This window comes from Lethenteron reissneri, chromosome 72 (genome assembly GCF_015708825.2).
Source record: "Lethenteron reissneri isolate LAM-NWPU_2019-01 chromosome 72, ASM1570882v1, whole genome shotgun sequence".
Taxonomy (NCBI): Eukaryota; Metazoa; Chordata; class Hyperoartia; order Petromyzontiformes; family Petromyzontidae; genus Lethenteron; species Lethenteron reissneri.
The window spans coordinates 3633271-3641010 of NC_083850.1; positions in this window are offsets into that span (position 1 = coordinate 3633271).

The window sequence follows — 7740 nt, forward strand, 5'->3', positions numbered from 1 at the left end:
GGGCATGGTTGTATTGCCTACAGGTGCCACCGGGAAAATCCCCCAAGTTGCTCCGCCCATGGCGGGGTCAGGTAGAGGTAATAGAGGTGGGTGATGTAAAGACAGTGCATGAACTAAGGGACAAGATAGAGAGAGTTCGAGAAGGGAAGGCGAGACCAAGTGTGGGCGGAGGTTCACGCCGAGAATGAGAGAGGGGGAGTAACGAGGTTTGGGGCTGTGTTGGCTGATTGCTGTCTCGTCGTCGTCGTTGCTATATCGTGACGCCTGGGGTCTGAAACCGCGTTAATGGCTAAATAAAAGAACCCTCTGCAGTCTGAGTCCGGAGTCATTACAATTGTAACGATTCATTATTTCACGGGCTAATATTGGGTTTGTGCGATTATTTTACATATTCATACTGAATATTGCTATTTGATGCCATTGAGACGGAACATTCATCCAATAGTGGATAGCTTGATCCTAATAACACCAAAGTGTTATTCAAATAATTTTAATCCCATCCTGATCCTGCACCTTCCATTTCACATATTGCACCCTTGGTTCGCACGTCCATATTACATACATACATATTACATGCAAACATGTTACATGCAGACATATTACATTCATGCATATTACATACAGACATGTTTCATACTCACGAGCATATAGTGTGATTCTTAGATACAGGTCCGATTCAACACAGTACATAAAATCCGTGATCTGGTCCCGTCTGTAAAAGACGTGGTTCCAGACATACAGTACCCTGGTGTCTACAAACTAAGTTGCCTCTGTGGTAGCAGTTACATTGGAGAAACCAAACGACATGTCTCGGACCGCATCCGTGAACATAAAGCAGACCTGAAACACGGTAGGACAAACACCTCAGCCGTGGTAGATCACTGTTACAATTCAGTAGGCTCACATGACATTGACTTCTACAACACAGAGGTTCTCTGCAAGCCATCTGACTACCATGAGAGATTCGTTCATGAGGCGATCCACATATACAAACACAGAGAAGATGGATTCTGGCTTAGCAATCATTGGAAGGACGTAATAAACCATTTCGGATCTTAACTGATTGTGTTCACGTTTACGGTGACTTTCAGACCGCGTTCCACTCACTGGCATTGTATTCTCCGCAGGGAATGGATTCTTTGCTCCGCTGCAAGTTTCCCCCCCCACGACTCACCCATTGATACGACGGTCAATGGTACAGCGTATAATAACAAATAGTATAACATTTATATGCTTAATACAATGTACAAAGTAATATATAGTATCGTAATTGTATAGTAAACATATAGCAGTGTGATACACATTAGGGTGAGTAGAATAATACATAGTGTTATATTAAAATGTATAAGGTTTATAGCAATACAGTATATAATTTAATGTTGGGTTTATCTATGGCAGTATATAGTACGGTGTATGCTCGTGTGATGTAAGAGAATAAAGTTTAGATGGAAGCATATTATATAATTTTTTACGACGTAGAATTGTAATGTATTACTTGTTGTTAGTAACTCAGCTTATTGTATACTGATGGTGCTGTTGATCCTGCATAATGCATGGGCATAATATGACTATGAAACCCCCCCCCACCCACCTCCTACGCATTTCCCATGAATATGCTAAATTCCTCTTCATATGCACATTCTTTTTGTTAAGGCGCTCTTGCACCTCCAACGCAGCGTATATATTAGCTCCTAGCTTGGTAATGTCTCATTCTTCACCTGAGGACGGCTGCTTGCGTTGTGGCCGAAACGTCGTGAGAATTATTTTATTATGTTTTATTTTTATTATTTTATTGCTTCCCTTCTACGTGACTTTTTACGAAAGAACCAAGAAGATGGATCCCTGCAGTCACGAAAGCTTTAAATCGAAAAGTAGCGGTGTTATCGAGTCAAAAGTACGCTATCGGTAGCAAGGATGTTTAGCGTTGAGTTTTGGATTTTGTTAACTGCTAAAACAAGAACGACACTCGCGTCTAACGGAGATGCAAAAAAATCTCGCTAATGTGACGGCGAACACGTTTAAGAGTTTAATCGCGAAAATAGACACTTACTTGGAGATTCACGGTATATCGATGTCTGGAACCCGTCTGAAGATGTCGCCACGAACTCTCCCGACGCAAAGTCGCCTAACTGTCGACACAGCAATTGTGCTCGCCAGGCTGCGTTGTCTCGCGGTTGAAGGGCGATCAGCAGAGCGACGAGTCGAGCGTCCAACCTCATCAAGTTCCCTCTCGAAATGGCATTGAACTCTGCTTCTGAGCCGCCTTATAACTCCCCCCCTAGGATCTAATCCTTTGTCTTTCAGGATATTTGCATTCGATTGTTAATTTTGGAAAGGAACAATCCGCATGTCTATTAACATACCGCAGGGTAATGTGCCCATTGTGCTTCATGCGTGAATATGTAAGTGCATCTCAGTGTGTAATTGTGCGCTTATTTTGAATAAATGGAAAAACTTTGTCCTCGATTTAAAGTGAATGCAGAGAAATTAGCATGTAACTTTAGAAAAGGAAGAGAGCGGCCTTCTCGACGAGGGAGTGAAACCCAATAGGTATTATTCTTTTACAGCGTTACAATGGATAGGTTGTAGTTCATAGGTTATAATATTATGTTTCACTATGAAAGAGCTTAACATGTGAGAGTATACAATATCAGAGTTGATCAAATGCGACGATCAAGGGCGTCAATCGGGTGAGTTTGATCAGAGGCTTTAATCAAAGGCGTCATCCCATCACGGAACACCACCTCCCTGCGTTTATTACAGCAACAGAAGCAACTACAGCAGCGACAACAACAGCGACAACAACAGCAGCAACATCACATTTCGAGGGCGACGCAGCTACTTCCGATTCTGCTGCCCAGCTGTTTGTAGTCGGGACCTGCTCTCGCAGGACCCCACACGTCTTTGGAAATGATTGCGATGATCATGTCTGAGCTGAGAATTAAGTCACTCAAGATTACTTTGTTTAACCATAACTTTAGGTAGGTTAGTGTCATCGGGGCTCTGTGAATACTACTCATGAATGAAATCACACTCCTGTATGACCGACATTGTACTAATTTTGGTTGATCGAGTAGAACAAGTCACATAACATGTCCAGACGAATTCTTATCAACAACAGTGTCCTTAAATATGATGCTAAAATAAATGTTAACACTGGATTAAACGTGCACATCTTAACCCCTCCCTCGCATTTACGACTGATGATTTGCATTTGCACATAACATACATTCACGCACAGTAAAATGCTAATACGACCATATTGTTATTCTAAAATTTGAATGCGATTCTTGCCCTGTACCCCCCACAGTTCACATATCCGACCCCCGGTTCGATTGAACAGATAATTTACATACATTTGTGTAGAGTGCGATTTTAATACTTCTAATGAGATTTAAATACCGTACCTCCATTTATGGTGCTATAAATTATAAAACCAGTTGATATTTCTTTTGTCGTTTAATGTTTAGTGTTATTGTTTATAGTGTTATCAGTTTACATGTTTTTAAGTACAGGTGATTCCCAGTATACTTCGGTATTCTGGACCTGAACGTTGCGAAACGATTCATAACGAGGACCTTTCCCCACCAGAGCGCAAGCTCTGGTGGGGAATGGGCAGTGGGGGACAGGGCATGGGCAGTGGGGGACAGGGCATGGTTGTATTGCCCACAGGTGCCACCGGGTACGTCCCCCATGTTGCTCCGCCCATGGCGGGGTCAGGTAGAGGTCATAGAGGTGGGTGATGTAAAGACAGTGCGTCAACTAAGGGACAAGTGGTGACAACAAGATAGAGAGAGTTCGAGAAGGGAAGGCGAGACCAAGTGTGGGCGGAGGTTCACGCCGAGAATGAGAGAGGGGGAGGAACGAGGTGTTGGCTGGTTGCTGTCTCGTCGTCGTCATTATATCACACTTCAATGTACGGTGTTCTGATCTGTAACACTAGTTTATGATGTTATTTTATAGCGTTATAATGTATCGCTCATAGTTTACAATAACACTAGTTTGTATTGTTGTCCCGCCTTCCCTTCTTGAACTCTCTCTATCCTATTGTCACCGCTTGTCCTTTAGTAGATGCACTGCCTTTACATCAACAACCGTTTTTAGACACCACGTGCGTCAGGGCATCAGCTGCATCAAAATTTAATACTCAACTGTAAGGTGTAAGCGGTGTGACCACACTCACCTGTCAACAACAAGAAAACAACACAATAACCACAACAACAATCCTAACACGCTTCCACGTTGTTCAACTAGACCTGGGGTCGGCAACCTACGGCTCCGGAGCCGCATGCGGCTCTTTACGGGCTGCTTCTTGACGATATGTACGTATGTACAGTATGTACTCAGATGCATTGCGGCTCTTGAAATACTGAATTTTGTACCGAATTGGAAAGAAATGGCTCTTCTTGTTATTTTGGTTGCCGACCCCTGAACTAGACCCTTCAATTGTCCGTGTGTTGGGCTTGGATCCTACGAGCGCAACCTTGCGCATTTTGACCTGGTTCTCGACGCCGGTCCCTCTCCCCTGGTGGAATCTTGTGGCTTTCGGGGCGTCAAGGGTTCGCACCACAGCCTTGAAGGGTTAGGCAGGTCCCTGGCTTCTTTTGAGAAACATGACTGGGCTCCAGGCACCGATTCCTTACACGTGGGAGATCCTTGAGGCACCCCGGGCCTCAGGGGCTAGGAAACTGTGAGCGGCACAACACATTTCATTTGGAGTACGGTTTCCTTTGCCGAGAGCCCCACCACGTCGGACACACCAGACTTGGGCTGTACAGGACATGGGGATGAGCTGTCCGGGTGGGGACGGACATAAGTCTTGAGGCGGGATGGGTGGACGAACCAACGGCGACGCCCTATCTACATTCTTACACACTTAGGCCGTTTCACCTCTATGACTTCAGCTGTATCACTATGAACAATAACACTCAATATTAAACGACTATAAACTGGTTTTAGAATTTATACCACCATAAACGGAGGTACGGTATTCAAATCTAATTAGAAGTATTATAACCACACTGCTCATATGTATCTAAAGCGAACGTTCCGTCGAACCGGGGGTTGGATATGCGAACTGTGGGGGGTGCAGGGTTAGAATCGAATTCAAATTCCTAGAATAACAATATTGTCGTATTAGCATTTTACTGTGCTTGACTGCATGTTACGTGTAAATGCAAATTGTTAGTCGTAAATGCGAGGCAGGAGTTAAGAGGTGCATGTTAATCCAGTGTTAACGTTTATTTTAGCATCATATTTAAGGACAATATTGGAAATAAAAGTTCGTCTGGACATGGCACGTGTCTTGTTCGTCTCGATCAACCAAAATTAGTACAATGTCGGTCATAAAGGAGTGCGAGTTCTTTCATGAATAGTATTCGCTGAGCCCCCAGATACTAACCTACACACAGTTATTGTTAAACAAAGTAACGTTTAGTCACTTAATTCTCAGCTCAAACATGATCATCGCATTCATTTCCAAAGATGTGTGGGGTCCCGCGAGAGCAGGGCCTGGCTACAAATAGCCGAGCAGCAGAAACAGCAGAATCAGAAGTAGTTGCGTCGCCCTCAAAATGTGTTGTTGCTGCTGTTATTGTTGCTGCTGTAGTTACTTCTGTTGCTGTTATGTATTGGGTGGTGGCTCATTTACTCATCACCACCCATAATCATCAAAATTAACACCCATTATCATCATTATCACTATCAACTCACCATCACCAACCATCATCACCACCACCACAACCCAACCATCACAACCAACATGCATCATAACCACCACCAATCATCCATCATCATCAACACCCATAATCACAACAACCCATCATCACCACCCATAACCATCACCACCCATCATCATAACCTCACCAATCATTACCACCACCCATGATCACCACTACCACCCATCATAATCACTACACATTAACATCACCAACCATCATCATTACCACCCTTCATAATCACCACCCATCATCATCATCATCACCACCATCCATTATCAAGAAACATCATCATCACCACCCATCATAAATTAACAAACACACACAGCTATATAGATATGTAACCTGACACATAGATAACAGACACACACAAATAAACAATCTCATTAACAACTTAATTATAAAAAGCCCATATTACCACTGCCAGGATAGGTGCACACAGACAAATCCTTTACACAATAATTTACATGGAACTCAAATTCACACTTAGTACAACCACCTCACTCACTTAAATATAACTACAGATCAATAACTCTAATAAAAACCTGAATTTATAAGTAAATAAACCAATGGGATGGTGTTTATACACTTGAAGTGTAATGAATGAAATGCAAGTTAATAATTCCAATTAAACAAAAAATAACTAAGAACAAATATGAAGCCTGAGGCCTAGGTATATGCCAGGCCTGATGGCCAGGCATCGCTTCAGTCCTCGCCGCAGTAACGGCGACATCAAAGACGGCACAAAGCGAGGGAGAAAATGTTTAATGTCGAACAGAGGGCTCTGCTGTTTCCGGTGACACACACCACCCGCACTGCACCACGTGGTGCGCCCGCCACGCGCGTGGGGGCGGAGCCTCGCTGTAGTGACGTCACCTCTGTTACGTCATAGCCACGCCTCCACCCGCAGTCGAGAGGAATGCGAACGAGTGAGCAGCAGCAGAAGAAGCCTTTGCAGAGCGAATTCTCAACGAGGTGAGCGTCCCTGTTGACGATGTGTGTTGTTTATTTTTACTGCACGTTTTGACTACAAACTAAAGCTTCATTATTTTTGTGTATGTTGGTATTTAGATTTTCTAAAACCAAATTAGGACTATTAGTTAGATTACTTGGCATGCTCTGATATGTTGCTGTTACTGTCATTGTTTAGACCCAAAGCAAGTTAACATTTAAAACGTTCATAACTAAGCTGTTTTAATCTTATATAATATGAGTAACATGTCTATAATGATTGTGTTATGATTGCCTGCATAATTGTGCCCTGCATTGCATGTATTGAATGTTATCCAACACGGGGGAGGAGTCTGCCTTTTAGTTCAGACCCAAGCTGCTGCCATAGACGTCTCCTATCTGTGATGTCACAGCCACATGGGCGGTATCTATGACATCAAGTGACCTACGACGTCATTCTCGGGTTATAACAAATGATTTAAGTATTGTCATTTGACCCCAATGACCTATAAGACATAGGGGGGCCTTTATGAAGCAGTCGATTAATACGAATGGGCTGTGCATCAACATGCTTGTCTGGATTAGAGGTTAAACATCACGGTTATGTCTGGCGATTATGTTTAATGCAATAGGCAGTTTGAATAAACATGTTCGCGTGGGTGGATTAGTGAGTGATCTGACGCACGCGTGAGTAGGCAAACAAACGAGTGAGTGGACTTGTAAAACAAACGGCACAAAAGTGATTTGATTGGTACAGCGAGTGGTCAATATGGAATAATTGTGAGGATGAGTGATTCAAAAGGTTGCTAAATCTGAGCGTTTTTACAACCTCCCCAGGCCCTCCAACATCAAACAGAAACTACTGCTTCCCAACAACATGGACAGACAACGCAAGTGGGCTGACATCTTGGAGGACTATGATGGTAAGTCACAGTTACCTGCATCACGTGGCTTTTATGCAGAGGAGGCAGCTCCCTGATTAATTATTTTTCTTGGTGGTGATGGGAAGAGGTAAACGGTCAAGTGTGGCAGACAGCAAGGATTTAGAGCTGCGTTTCAGCCATATTGGGTT